This window comes from Gossypium hirsutum, chromosome D02, assembly GCF_007990345.1.
Source record: "Gossypium hirsutum isolate 1008001.06 chromosome D02, Gossypium_hirsutum_v2.1, whole genome shotgun sequence".
NCBI lineage: Eukaryota > Viridiplantae > Streptophyta > Magnoliopsida > Malvales > Malvaceae > Gossypium > Gossypium hirsutum.
In genome coordinates this window covers 37,084,589-37,100,136 of record NC_053438.1, presented here as the reverse complement: position 1 = coordinate 37,100,136, position 15,548 = coordinate 37,084,589, and the positions used below count along the sequence as shown (strand labels likewise).

Below are 15,548 nucleotides of genomic sequence, written 5' to 3'. Positions count from 1 at the left end.
ATTATCATCTAGGAAAGGCTAATGTGGTTGTGGATGCACTCATTCGAAAGTCGTCATTGTTTGCACTTCGAGCGTTGAACGCTCATTTAGCTCTGAATGAAGATGGTTTGATACTTGCATAATTGAGAACTAAACCCTTATTTCTACAACGAATTTGGGAGTTACAAAACAACGATCGAAATTGATAATGAAGTGACAATTGGTTCAGAAAATATGACTATTGGGTACAATATTAATGATGATGGCACATTGTGTTATCGTGATAGGATTTGTGTTCCGAATAATCTAAATTTAAAACTGGATATTCTGTCTAAAGCTCACAGTAGTACGTATTCTATTCATCCTGGTATGAAGCGTGAAATTTGTGAGTTCGTAGCTAAATGTTTTATTTATCAATAGGTAAAAGCAAAGCATCAAGTACCGTCGGATTTATTACAACTTGTTATGATTCTCGAATAAAAGTGGGAGCGAGTCACGATAGATTTCGTATCTGGTTTACCTGTAACTCTGAAAAAGAAAGATTCGATCTGGGTGATTGTTGACAGATTGACTAAGTCGACACACTTTATTCCAGTCAAAATAGATTTCTTAAGAGATAAGCGGAATTATATGTGTCTGAGATTGTGAGATTACAGGGAGTTTAGACATATATTATTTTTGATTGTTATCCAAGGTTTATATCAAGATTTTAGAGTAAAATTGACGAGGATTTGGGCACTAAACTCAATTTCAGTACAGTGTTTCATCCTCAGACAGACGGGCAATCAGAACAAGTGATACAGATTCTGGAAGATATGCTGTGATGTTGTATACTCGAGTTTGAAAGTAGCTGGGAAAAGTATCTACCGTTAGCTGAATTCGCTTATAAAAACAGTTATCAGTCAAGTATAAAAATGGCATCGTTTGAAGCTCTATACGGAAGAAAGTGTAAAACACTATTGTATTGGTCTGAATTGAGCGAACCCAAAATGGTGGGAGTTGATCTGATTCGAGAAATTGAAGATAAAGTTTGAATTATTCGAGATTGTTTGAAAGCTGCATCTGATCATTAGAAATCGTATGCTGACTTGAAAAGAAAAATATAGAATTTACTATTGGGAATTGAGTATTTCTAAAAGTTTTTTCGTGGAAGAAAGTGCTACGTTTTGGCTGTAAAGGGAAACTGAGTTCGAGATTTATCGGACTGTACGAGATTGTTGAAAGAATTGCTCATGTAGCCTACAGATTAACTTTGCCCTATAAACTTGAGAAAATTCATAATGTGTTCAACGTTTCAATGCTGAGAGGTACAGATCTGATCCTTCACATGTGATTCCTCATAGTGAGATTGAATTTCAGCCTAATTTGACGTATACTGAATTTCAGCCTAATTTGACGTATACTGAGGAACCAATAAAAATTTTGGCTTGAGAAATTAAAGAACTGCGGAATAAACATGTACATTAGTAAAAGTCTTATGGCATTGTCATGGTACAGAAGAAGCTACCTAGGAAACTAAGAAATTGATGAAACTACAGTATCTGAATCTATTCCCAGGTAACAATTTAGAGGATGAAATTTCCTAAGTGGGAGAGACTAGTAACAACCCGATTTTCAGTGGTGACGGAACAGTAGTTTCAGGACCACAAATTTTCATCGTGTTGACCCATAAATATTATTTTTAGAATATTTATAGAGTTATTTGAGTAGTATTAAAATTTGGTTAAGACATTTTAATGTTTAGATAGTTAATTAAAGAAAAATGACTTAATTGTAGAAGGTGCAAATCATGGTTATTATAGCATTTTGGATTATTTAATGGCCTAATTAGTCCTTATTTTAGATAGTGGACGGTAATGGAGCTAAATTTAAAGAAAAAATTGAAAAAATAGTGTTAATGGCAATTTTGTAAATTTTGTAAAATTAAAACAAAATTAAATGTTGTAAAAGGTATTTCTTCTTCATTTTTCACTTCATCTTGCCGAAAACACCATGGAAACCTAGCTTGGAGGTTCGGCTATTGTTTTCTCTAGCATGTCAGTCCATTTTGAGTTTGTTTCTTGTAATTTTTATGTTTTTGAGATCGTTGCAACTAGGTCCAGCTAGCTCGTACCTTTGCTTTTGAATCTGTCAAAAATTTTAGAAGTTTCCATTGATGAATTTTGAATTTTTTTGATGATAACTATTTATTTGAATCTTTGGTTGTGTTGTTTGGTGATTTTGTGAAATAATTTTTGTTAGATTTTGATTTAGGGATTTAATTGTGAAAATGTCAAAATTTTAGGGTTTGATAGTGAATTTGATGTTTAGTAGGGACTGTTTAAGGGCCTAGTATATTTGACTAAAATGTTGACTTGAGAAAAATTGTTAATTTGATGATTTTCGGGTTAAGGGACTAAATTGAAAAAGTTATAAAAGTTAGGGGTAATGGTGTAAATTTGAAAATAAAAGGGTATAAAATGTAAACTGACTTGGAAGGTGAAATTTAATCTAATAATTGAGAAATTTTACATTTTAGATCAAGACTCTGTTGATATTCGTGTAAAAGAAAAAAGTTACTGATTAGTCCCTGAACTTTTACAATTACTACAATTCAGTCCAGGTAAGTTCGTACAGTTTATAATTTAACATTTATATGGAATGTTTGATGATATAATGTGACAATAGATATATTTGATTATAAATGATGTAAAGTTATTCGAGAAAAGTTGTTGAAATTCAATACTTGGATCGAATTGAACGCGGGATAGAGTACAATCGAGATATGGTGTGATATATATATGTTTCCCGAGTAGACCGAGGTTCAGCATTTGTTGTGAACTGATAACATGTTAAATTTGCATGATTTTTTGTCTTTAAATCGATTAATTCTTGAATTGATCCCTACTGAATTAATGATTTTATATTTTAATCCTTTCAGGAGTGCAATTAGGATGCTATGAGTAAAAAACGAGCAGAAAAGGACTAATTTGTAGCATAGTAAGTAAAGTGGGGCCGAATAAAAAATGTGGAAATAGCTAATGACTCATTATATTTCTTTTAACTTTGTAAAAGCCAAAATCAGAAAAAATCTGATTTTATTTTTTGTTAAATTTTAATTATGTATTGGGTGATTAAGTCAAATTTAGTACGTGATATGTATATAAATAGGGCTTTAAGGTAGCTTGGAAGACACACTTGACACTTGATTTTCATTTGGAATTAAATAAGAATTATTTTTTTCCTTCCAAATTTGATGCGTCATTAGCATTCTGCTACTCCCATTTCTATTTCCTTGTTTTAAAAAAATTTGTTTAATTGTTTTCCAAGTCCCATCTCTTCCCAACTTCCATCATTTTCATTCAAATCCAATCCATAGCCAACCAAAGCATGATTAAATCCATGCTTCATTAAATTCCAACTTAGCTTTAGGCCAGTGTTCTTTTCGATCAGAAATCGTGAGATATGTATCCGTACTAAAAATCCTTCCAATCGGTATTCACATTTTTCCTAAGTATTGAGATTGGCAACTCATCCCTTAAAGTTAATTCAATTTCAAATCAAAAAGCGTGTTGGGTTGGAGTCGTGTTTACAAACAGTTAGAGAAACGAGTTGGTCGTGTTGTATTCAGATTTTTAAGAACAAATCAAGGGAGAAGTGATCGGGTTTAAACGTCCGGCGTGATTGAGGCCATTAGTCAGAGTTGGGTTCTTCAGAACGTAAGGCTGTAAAAATTTTGAATCGAGAACGTCTGTATCTTGGTTAGATAATCAGTAAGGGTTGGTTTGTAGGTCGTATCGGGACCAGCTACGAGAGGAATAATTGGTGGTTAGGACGTTCTTAACTGCTATAACCAGCTTATTGTTTGGAGGAGAAAATTAATTTTCGAGAATCGATTCAAAATCTAGAATCCTCCGAGTCTATGGCTGAGGCTTATTATCTCTGATTACAAAATTCGAATTTAATTTCCAATTTAATTAATTATTTATTTATGTTGTTTCAATTATTTAATTTCTAAACATTTCAAAACTCTCCTGATTGATTTGTTTATTTTTCAGCAGGTTCGTTTGGAGCTGTGGCCACGACTATTGCCATAATTATCGACACGACAGAAATTCTGATCACAAGTTAAACACGAAAGTTGATTATAATACCAATCCCTGTGGACTCAACCCTACTACCACTCTTTACTACTATTTAGAGTTATTTTGTAGGAATTATTTTTAGTGGTTTCGACGCCTATCACGAACTTTCATGTTATACTCCTTATTTTGGTGTGTTTCGACTGGACTAGCTCTTCGGAGCCATTGGTGTGTTATCAGGTGGATTGGCTCTTATGAGCATTTGTTATGTTTCGGATAGATTTGCTCTTATGAGCATCTGGCGTGTTTTGGTTGGAATATCGATGTACTCTTATCCGTAAGTCGTTTATCAGATTGTAAATTTTAGTAAGTTAACTTGTTTAGTGATTTTTTTATTTTTGTCATGTATTTGAGTTTTGAATCAAATTTTACAATTCACCGTTGAGATTGTGGTTGACAGGGAACACATATGGTTGTATTATATTATTTGATTTGTTGTACTTACTTCGGTAAGATTTATCATTTTAGTACTTCAAACTTACTAAGCTTCAATGAGCTTACTTGTGTTATTTTTTGTTCTTGTAGATACTTTGAAGGTTGGACGGTCGGATCGGCATTCAAGTCACACTATCCACTCATTTTCGGTAGTTTTTGGAACGTTCATTTTGGATTATATGGCATGTAATAGGCTTGTATGTCATTTCTATTGTTTTGATATGTAAAATGTTAAAATATGATCTTTAAGTGCTAATAGTCAACTTATATGATATATGTGAATGAGGTATGATGTTTATGTGCAAGTTTATGGTAAGAGTGATTGGAATGTTGTGATAAATGTAATACCTAAAAAAATTACTACAGTAAGAAAGTAAGATAATATTCCTGATATAGTAAAATAAGGAAATAAAGTGATAAAAAGGGTAATTTTGAGTAATGTCAACATTGAGAAGTATATTATGACATAGTAATTCAAGAAAGGATTAAATCGAAAAAGTAAGAAAAGTTTTGTGGCCCAAGAGTAAATACTCAAAATTTAAGGGGTTAAAATGTAAATATAAAAAAGTTGAAGGACCAATAGTGTAAATATTTTAAGGGTAGAATAATCTAGAAACTAAGGAAAATGGATGAATTAGGACCAAATTGAAAAGTGAATAATTTTGAGGGACTAAATCGTAATTTTACCAAATTAAGTGATGACTCAAGGATGGAATTTTAAAAGAACATAAAGGGAAAAATGGTCAATTAGAAGAGAGAGAAATCTAGAAGGCAATGATGATGTTGGTGATATTTTAGATTAATTAATTAAATAAATATTAGTTTATTAATATTTTAATTTGATTTTAAATGATATTTTATTATTTTATTATTAATTTATTTAGTATATATATATGTGGAAAGAAATATGAAAAGCAACCAACCCATCATCTTCCATGCATCCAACGTGAGGAGAAGAGAGAAAGAAGAAAAGTTTTGCTTTCTTTACAATTTGGTTCTTCCTCCAAAAACTTATCATTTTCACCTAGAAATCAAAAGAATTTCCATATCCATCAAGAGATAAAGATAACAAGGAGACTATGGGAAGCTAGAATATCAAGTTGGATTCAAGAAATTGAAGCTGGAGGAGAGACAAAATCAAGTTAAAGATTGAAATCAATAGGACAAGGTAAGAAAATTGAGATTTCAATATATTTTTAAGTTTGATATTATTGAAATAGCATGGAAAAGATGTTATAGTAGAGTTTTTTTATATAAAGTCTTATGTTATTGATATATTAGTGAAGAGAAATAAGTGAAAGTGATGGGAAATATTATAGAGAAAGGGAATAAGAAAGTTATAAACTTAGTAATTAACATTTTGCACTAAAACAGTTTTGAACAGCAGCAGTAAGATAATTTTGAAAAATCACCATAAATTGTGAAAATGAAATTAGAGGATGAAAAAAATATGGAATTAAATCTTACTGAGTCTAGTTTCTCATAGAAGAAACGGTGTAAGTAATGGAATTGTAAATCATGACATATAATAGATTTTGTGAGACAAGGTTAGAATAATTTCTGGTTCCCCTGTTCTGAATTTGGAAAATCATAAAAAATTGTAAAAAAATAATTATGGGTTATAATTTATATTTTTAAAATCCTTAAATATTCTATTTTCAATAGAAATAAACAGGGATATCATCCGAATTTTGTACAAGGAGATAATTAAGTTTTAGTGAAGAAGGGTCGGAACTGCCAGACAGTAAAACAGAGGTGAGTTTAAAGAATAAGATGTACTTATTGTCTAAACCAAAAATTCTGAAAATTTTATGGTAAGAAGATATGTGAGTCTAGTTTCATAGAAAATTAATGGATCTCAATTTAGAGTTCTGTAGCTCAAGATATAAATGATTTAGTTACTATGATTCAAGTGGACAACTTTGAATGAAAATATAAATAAATGGTGAAATTATAGATTAAGGATGTTACATATAAGCATGTTATATACATTAAGGATGTGGAATGGAGAGGAGGAGGAGGAAAAATATATGATTATTCAACTAGCATGAGTTTTCATTAAAAATGACCAATTTACATGTTTTAAGTTCAGGGACTAAATTGAACAAATGTGAAACTTTAAGGGTAAATTTGTAAAAATGTCAAAAAGTGACCCAATTGCATGAAATGAATTGTTTTATTATTTAAATTAGTAAATTGATTGAAATATTAATTTAGATCAAGATTGGGTGGAAATTCGAGAAAAATAGAAATTTTCCAAAATGTCCCTGAATTTTGCTATTTCTGCAATTTAGCCTGGTAAGTTCGTATGAACTATATTTTGTATAATTTTAATAGAAGTGAATGCTATTTGGTAATGAATATTATATATATGTGTGTTTTATTATTGGAATTGAATTATTATTGGTAATAGGTATAATTATTAGATGTTTTGAAATGATTATCGGAAGCTCGATTGGGTTGGAAGCTTGTTGGAGATATATCACATTATCCATTGGTTCTATTGGTAATTTTGGATGATTTGATTCTGGTTATAATGACTTGTATAAGTTAAATTGGTTAATGTTAGCTCATAAATGTTTTGATTTTGATTGGTTATAAATATGAATGCTTGATGAAATGAAATGTCTGAAAATTAATTTGTAAACTCTGATAATGCTCTATAACCCTATTCTAGAGAAGGATACGGGTTAGGGGTGTTACAATTGAGGTGCCTATGTTTTGTATATTGGTTGAATGTTAGATGGTGTGATTTAAAATACTTTGAATGATAGTTCTTTTTGTTGTAAAATTGTATATACTTATGGTATCAATGATGATACATTGGTTAGGCATTTAAGATGGTTGATTTAGCATGTTTTTAGCTTGTTTGAGGTCACTTTGAATAGGTCTTTTGGCTGGTAAATAGATTACTTAGAGTCCAAGTAAGCTTGAATTGGTAAACTTGTTGTTTAAAGTTCATTTTGGTCCACACGGCCTGAGACACGGGTGTGTGACTCAGCCGTGTGGCGACATGGCTGTGTGTCATCTGATGAGTTCTTTAAGGTGCAAGTCAGTGAGTTACATGGCCTAACCCACGACTTGGCACACGAGCGTGTAGAGCAACTCAGAGAGTTACACAGCCTGGCACACGAGCGTGTGACATGACCGTGTGACCAAATTTAGAGAGTTACACGGGTGAGGATACAGGTAGGGACACGGCCATGTGTCCCTAGTTCAATTATTACAAGGTTTGAGACAGCGACGTATGTCTCAACCGTGTGAGGCACATAGCCTGACCACACGACCGTGTGACCCCTACTTTGCAAATTTTTAATTTTTTTCCTAAACATTCTAAACTATTTCAAATTGATCCCAAATTGTTTCTAGGTTATTTTTAGAGCCTCGAGGGCTCGATTTAGGGACATTTTGCATGAGTATGAATGATTTATGATATGATTATTATACCGATTAATAAAATGTTCATATGTTTCTGATTGTTCTATAATACACCGTAATCCTAATCCAGCGACGAAGACGGGTTAGGGGTGTTAAAATTTATCACGTCGCGACGTGGAGCCTAGTGACGTCGCGATGAGCTTCTAATGGCTTGAGTCTTTATCATTTTGTCTTAAATTGAGTTTTGGCTACTTAGGAAGCTTTCGAAAGCTCGTTTTAAGCTTAGTTAAGTGAGAAAATCACATTCTTAATGCATTATGAATGTTTTGTTGATATGATATTATTGTAGTTGTTTCGGAAACAAATCTAACATCCCGATACCTTGACCCAGAGATTAGGTCGGAGAAGGGGTGTTACAAAAATAGTTGCCATTTTATAATTTGAATTCATCGAATAAATGCTATTAGTAGACTAATACCATATAAGTTAATCAAGTCATCTCTAAAAGCTAATCAAAACTCTATGAACCCAACTAGAATCGTGAGGAGTTAAGATGCCTTCAACCAAGATAGTATACTATGCATTTCCCTCATCATTCAACAAAGCCCAAGCCTTACAATTTTGCATCCCCAACAAAGGAATAGATAGTCAACGTAAGAATTATCATCATCCCATACACCATTTAAAACCTTTATTAATAAGATCTTAGTAGCATGAATGCTCCTCCAAACAAAAAAAAGGATTACTACCTTCTTCCCCATCACGAAAGCTATATTAACTAAACAAATTTAGAATATTGAAGGATGGAGAATGAATTCCACAACTCTTTGAAGAAAATCTAAAAGAAAACTACTATTAAAAAATAACAAGAAAGAAATCTTATACAAAGAAACTAACTCCCAAAGTTGAAAACTTTATTAATGAAAACAATTATGTCCTTAGTAAATAATAAAGAGGCCCTTTTATAGGCCAGTTAAGTACATCCAAATAAAACTCTAACTATACTGAAACTCTTAATCTAAATAAAAGTGATTTCAAAATGTGTTTCAAAGTTAAGAAATAGATCTTTGAACGCTATGATGACATCTCAACTAAAAAATGCCTGGATCCCTTCCAAAAATGCACCGCAAGTCGACTGATTGTAACATGGCTAGGCGAGTGGGCTTGATTGGGGTCCTTGAAGTGTAACGCCTAAGCTTGCTAACATTTTCCACACGTGCCTGCCATCATGCATTGAAATTTTAAGTTCACAAACAAAATTGGTCCCTCCTATTTCATCGTTGCTCAGTATTGAATTCCAAAGCCCATCGTCTTGAAGCTTCAACTCTTCTTCTCAAAATTTATTCGTGATAATGCCTTGAACGAACAAGTTGAGTTTTACCTTCAACTGCTTGGATTTGGATATCATGATTGGGCCTTAAGGGAGACTAAGCCCATCTTTATCATGGACTTTGAATTAGGTTGGGCCGCTCGTATCATAATCCTTGTACTTTAGATAAAAAATCAAACGGATCAAAAATCAAATGAGTATATAAACTAGTATATATATACAAAGTAATGAACATGAGTATTTTAGCAAGCTTGGAGTTCTAAGTTAATTGTTTGAATTCCAAAATGCTTCCTTAATAATTATTTTATAATTTTCATCTTTAATTAATAATTAATAATTTCTCTAATTAATTTTTATCCTTAATTAATAATTTAATAAATATTTTGGTGATATATGTATAATTTAATATAAGGTATTGGAACAAATTAGGTAAGTTTTAATTTCAAATTATGATTATAAAGAGCAGTAAAAGAAATAGAATGTTAGTAAAAAAAATGCAATTTGGTTTTACTTTTAAAAATGTTAACATGAAATCTAAATAAAATTACGTGATATTAATTTATTTCTATTTTTTACGTATAAGAATCTGAATAAGATTCTCTAAAAAAAATAACATTAATTATTTTCATTTTATATTAAATTATAACACCCTAATACAATTATAAAAAATAATCATAAATAATTTATTCCATAAATTTGCAAATAATATATTTTTTTTAAATCTCAAAAAAGCTAATGGAATTTGATTCACAATTGATTTGTATTACCATAAATATAATTAGCAGCAGTATAGTCATGACAAATTTATCACCATATAAGTATTTAATCAATTATATTTAATCATATACACCAAAGTACAATCTAATAGAAAAATTGATAACAAGTATTGCTGGCATAGTTTTACCAAATCCTGATTGTTAGATCATTTTACTTTCTCTTTTACCGTGCCTCCCTTCCAAAAAGCAAAAATGCCTCGTTTTACTTTTTTATTTTTGGTTGTAAGGATGTATGAAAAAAATATTTTATGAATCCTCTTACTAATTAAAAATAAATACATCATTTTTCTTTCTAAATCATCTCTCCTTACCAATTGTATATATGATTTGGAAAAAAATAATTTATTTAAATAATGTGGTAAGGACACAAATAACATTTGAATGTGGCTCTCTCTTTCCTCTTTCACCTTATCAGGTCAAGTTTTGCTAAAAAAAACCCTAAAATCTAAAGCTCTCCAAACAAGATACGAAGATATGTTACTTCGATGAATCGTCTTTGCCATCCAATGAAGCTAATTTTGAATTATGTATTTTCTTTCTCTTTTATTGGTTTTTTTTATTCTCAACTTGCTTCTTATAGGTTTAATTTCGTTTGAGGGTTAAAGTATAGGTCTTTTTTGGGGGTATTAATTCAAGTTAGATGGGAGCTAATAGTAGCTATTGGTTAGAGGTGTTTATGGGTTGGGTTGAGTTAGGTTTGGATCGGACCTAGGCATGATATTAACACATTTTATGCTTATCCAAGCTCGGCTCAACTCGAAATATGGGCTTAAAATTTTACTCAAACTCATTTTAAGCCCCCGTATTATTATTTTTAAATAAAAATATATTTATATCATTTTAATTTAATATTTAATAAATTTATGTATTTTTATTTATTAATATTTTATATATAGTCATCTTAATTTTTTAATGTTTACATTATAATAATATTATATACTATTATAAATTTAATTTATATATATTATAAATTATATAATATATAAAAAATAGCATAATATAAAATATTACTAACTTAAACAAACGGGCCGGATCGAGTCGAGCTTGGGCCTCGAATGTTCAAGCCTGAGTTCGCCTCATATTTTAAACGGGCCTAATATTTTTGCCCAAGCCTATCTTTCGGGTTTAATATTTTTGCCCAAACCCTCCCAAATTTTGGGCAAATCTTTAGGCTTGGGCAAGAAACCTAGTTCATGAACAATTCTACTATAGGTGAAGAGTTCAGTTGAATTTGTTGATTAACGTTTGAGGGTAAGTTTATTGTTGAATTGTTAGTAGTTAAAAATGATAGGATTGATTCAATGATGGAAATGTTATTGAAGTGTTTATGCATGTGATGTTCTAGTGAAGAGAAGATGTAACAAAGGTAGATGTGGTGGTATTGACTAGGTAGTAAGTGGATTGATGGGTAGATGATTGTTTGGATTAATGGATGAAACTCAGTAATTGAGGTGGTATGGTGATTGGATTGTTGAAAGGGGTTTGATGATGCATAGGGGTGATGGTGCACAAAGATCTAACGATGGGTTGCTGAGAACAATTTATTGATTTTTTTTTTTGAAAAATCCAATTGCTAACTCCCTCATTCTATGATACAAGTGTTATTTTATCCTAGAATATGAGAGTAGTTCGCATGAGACACGACAATCTTACAATTTTTGTGTAGCTAACCAAAGAGTAATGCCTCATTGGTATTATTGAAGGTGTCTGGAGAGGTCACCATTTGAACCAAACAGTTAAAGGGACTAAATTGTAAAACATAGAAAAATTAAGGATTTTTTTTATAGAATTTTCTTTTTGATGTTTTTACAAGTTTTTTTGTAATATTTGATTTTTTTAATGTTTTAAATATAGTAACATGTTTATACATTTAAATATACAAATATAAAATATTATATTTTAATATTAATGGGCTAAAATCCAAAATTTCATTACCATTGAAATAAAATGAAAATTATTTATAAAAACAACTCATTAACCCAAATTTCAATCCAAGTTTTAAAAGTTTTAAATTTTCTATCTATTAAATTTACTAAATTCATTTTAATTTTTATTTAATAAAAACCTTAATACAATGCCAATTTTTTTTTTAAAAAATGGTAATTCTTTTTTTACAAATCTTTAAACCTTTTGTTATTATGTTACAAAATATTATTATTCATATTAAAAATTAATTTTTCAAAAAATTCATAATACAATATCGTTTTTTTTAAATAGTATTTTTTTTACAAACTTATAAATATTTTTTCATTATTTTATAAAATACTATTTTATTAATACATACAACCAAATTCGTACATTATACAAATATGCAAACTCGCTATTATATATTTTAAAAATTTTATATGATGACATCATCATTACCACGTGACACAACCATAAATTGTCATGTCATCAAATTTGAATGGTACTATAAAAAAAATACTAGCATGGCGGATAGAAAAAAAAAAGAATTCAAGTACTAATCTGAAAAAAAAAGTATCAATTTAGATGAGTTGTCAAATTTAGGAGTAAAATAATGTACTAATTTGTAAAAGAAAAAACCTTAAGGGCTTGTTTAATAGTGCTTAAAAAATATTTTTGGTTTGAAAAACACTTTTGTAAGAAAAGCCGTACTAAACAAGCTACTTTTAAGTGAAATTTTTAACTTTTCAAAAGTATTTTTGAAAAGTAGAAGGTAAAACTTTTAGTTTTTCCTCTCTCAAGAGCACTTTTGGTGCTTAATTATTTATTTACCCTCCAACAACATAATATTTTCCCTTCTTTTTCTTTTCTTGATACTTAATTACAAATGTGTTAAAATCATGAATTAAAAATAAAAAAAATGTTCCAAAATAATACAAATGTGTTAATATCTAATTACAAATATTTAATAGTTATATTTAAATTTTTAAAATATAGTTTATATATTCTAATTAAATTTTATAAATAATTAATATCTATTGCTTAAAAATATTTAAAATTTATATTTCATACATTAAAATATTAGCAAAAAGTTATAATAAATTGTTTTTATATTCTTACTAAAATATAATAATATTAACTAATTTGAATACTATTTAAATGCATATTTATTACTTGATAATACCATGTCTAAAATGGACATTTTATTTTTCAAAAGCACTTTTTAACAACAATGCTAAACACTCAAATCTTAAACCAAACTTTTTAAAAACACTTTTTAAAAGCATTGCTAAGCTAGCCATAAGTATCAATTTAGGTGGAGTTGTCAAATTTGGGGGCTAAAATATGTATTTAAGGTTCCGGAAATTATGTGGGTATCATTTTTAAAATCACAAGTTTTAAAAAATTAATGCTTCGTTTGGTTTTGAGAAACAAATGTTTTTTTTTCATTTTCGTTTTCTTAGAAAATGGAAGACATTGGAGAAGATGTGTTTAATTGAAAATTTTAAAAATAATTTTTAAAAAATAAAAAAAATATGTGAAAATTAGAACACAATGAAGAAGTTGTTTTCATTCTTTATTAAAAATGTTTTGGAAAACTGAAAAAATATGAAAATAAGTGGTTTTAAGTTTAAATTTTGCCTGGATTCAAATTCATATAGACACAAATATTTTGTTTTCAACAATTTTTCAAATATAAATGTAAACTTTTTAGATTTTATTTCATATGTTTCTATTATAGAAAAATAAGTATCAAACATGTTTTTATTAGTGATCATGCTTATCACGCTTATCAATAATTGTTCAGTATAATGACATGTTTATCATGCTTCTCGGTAAATAATATCGAGGTATGTCTTGCGTACTTTCAATTAAAAGAATTAGTGGCATGTGTACATGCTTCCAATACAATCAATGTTGTACATGATATGTAACATAATTACATACATAACACAATTTTAGTCATGGCAAATTTACATGCACATCAAACAATAATACAAAATTTAGCATGCTATACACACATTCCATTCACAATTTCATCACCCAAACATGACATTTAACATTTAGGCTTCCTATTTAATTACGTACCTTACTCAACACCTCACTTATTTGCATTTAGGTCATTCGGTCAAACCAAAATCAGCAATCAAATGACATTATTTAATATATTTATTTGAGTATTAGGTTATTTAGACTTAGGGAAGACCTACACCTTAATTCGCAAACTGTAACACTAAACCGTAAAATCCGCACTTCCGTATTAAGCCTTAGATGAACCTAGATACAAAAATAACACTTAGAATAATAATATACGATTAATGACCAACCTTGAAACACCCCCTAAGGATTCGGCCAAATCAATGCTACACCAACTATTTTTCAGATCTAATTCGACAAGCTAACTTACATTGATTTGATGCGAAACGAGGTTGTGAATGAAATCTAACTTCATTGCTAATTTAGGACGTTCAAATCAGCACCTACGATTAAAATATTAATAAAAATCAGTATTCAATAATCAATTAAAGGCCTTAGATCAATCAGTCAAAACAATATCTTTTAACAAAAATATTACAGTACAATCACTTGCAAAAACTACACTTACGCTTCTCGTTAATTAGATCTGAGATGTCGGATGAATGTATTTGGATACCTTATCAATTTGGAATGTTAAGGGTTGTTTTAAATAGAGAAATTTTAAGGAAAACACTATTGTAAGGGGGAGAAAAAGAAGAAAAAAAATAGCAACAAAACAATGATGCTCCAAGGGTGACAACACGTCCAATGGTGGAACAAAGGGATTAGTTTTAGATAAACACCAAAGAGGATTTTTGGAAGTCAGGGGTCACATTTTAGAGGCAGGAAACATTAATAAAATGGCTGTAAAAATAGCAGTAAAAATCAACAACAAAAGAAAAAGAAAGTAGAGGGAAAAGGGAACAAACCAACACCGTCACAAATGGAGGAGAGGGGGCGGCAATGGAGATTTAATGGTAGCAAGGAGAGGCTGATTTTGGGTGATTTTAGAGCAGAAAAGGTCTAATTTAAAGACAAAAATGGTGAGAATCACATTGTTTAGGACGACACAAAAAGGAAGAAAAAGGGAAAAATTGAGTGAAAAATGGAGGGGAAGAGGAAAGGGATGACTAGGAAGGAAAAAGAAAATGAATAGTCTAAAAACTTAATGAAAAATAACTTATTACCTAGGTTAAACTAGGTTGACCAGCACAAACATAGAGGAGTGGGAGAAAAAATAGAAAAATTAATATTTTACAAGGGAAAAGCTTCGAACTCGGGTCTTTATGCCAATTAGATTGCCTCCTTATTTTATCTTAACCATTAAGCCAATTTCTAATTCTTAAAATCATTTTATAACATTTATTTTTAAAACAATGCGTGACACCTACTAGGGTTTGAAACAAAATTTGCAAAATAACCAAAATGGTGCAAAGGAAGGGAATTGAACTTAGGTTTCAATGATAGTTTCACTAACACTAAACCATCAAACCAGTAACTTTTTTTTCAAGAACATACAAAGATAACCTTTAAAAGCCAGGGTGTGACAACTCTCGATTCACCAACCTAATTTTTTCTAACCCAATTTTTGGGATGTGATAATTCTCC

General features: G+C 29.9%; 1 long non-coding RNA gene across 1 annotated transcript; it reads right to left on the bottom strand.

Moving 5' to 3' along the window:
* Nucleotides 1–8,819: 8,819 nt before the first annotated feature.
* Nucleotides 8,820–15,073, bottom strand: LOC121214660 (uncharacterized). The gene is made up of 3 exons (XR_005910257.1): nucleotides 14,530–15,073; nucleotides 14,332–14,404; nucleotides 8,820–9,402 (listed from the first exon to the last, which is right to left on the bottom strand). It is a non-coding gene; the product is annotated as an uncharacterized lncRNA (long non-coding RNA).
* Between the last annotated feature and the right edge of the window lie 475 nt (nucleotides 15,074–15,548).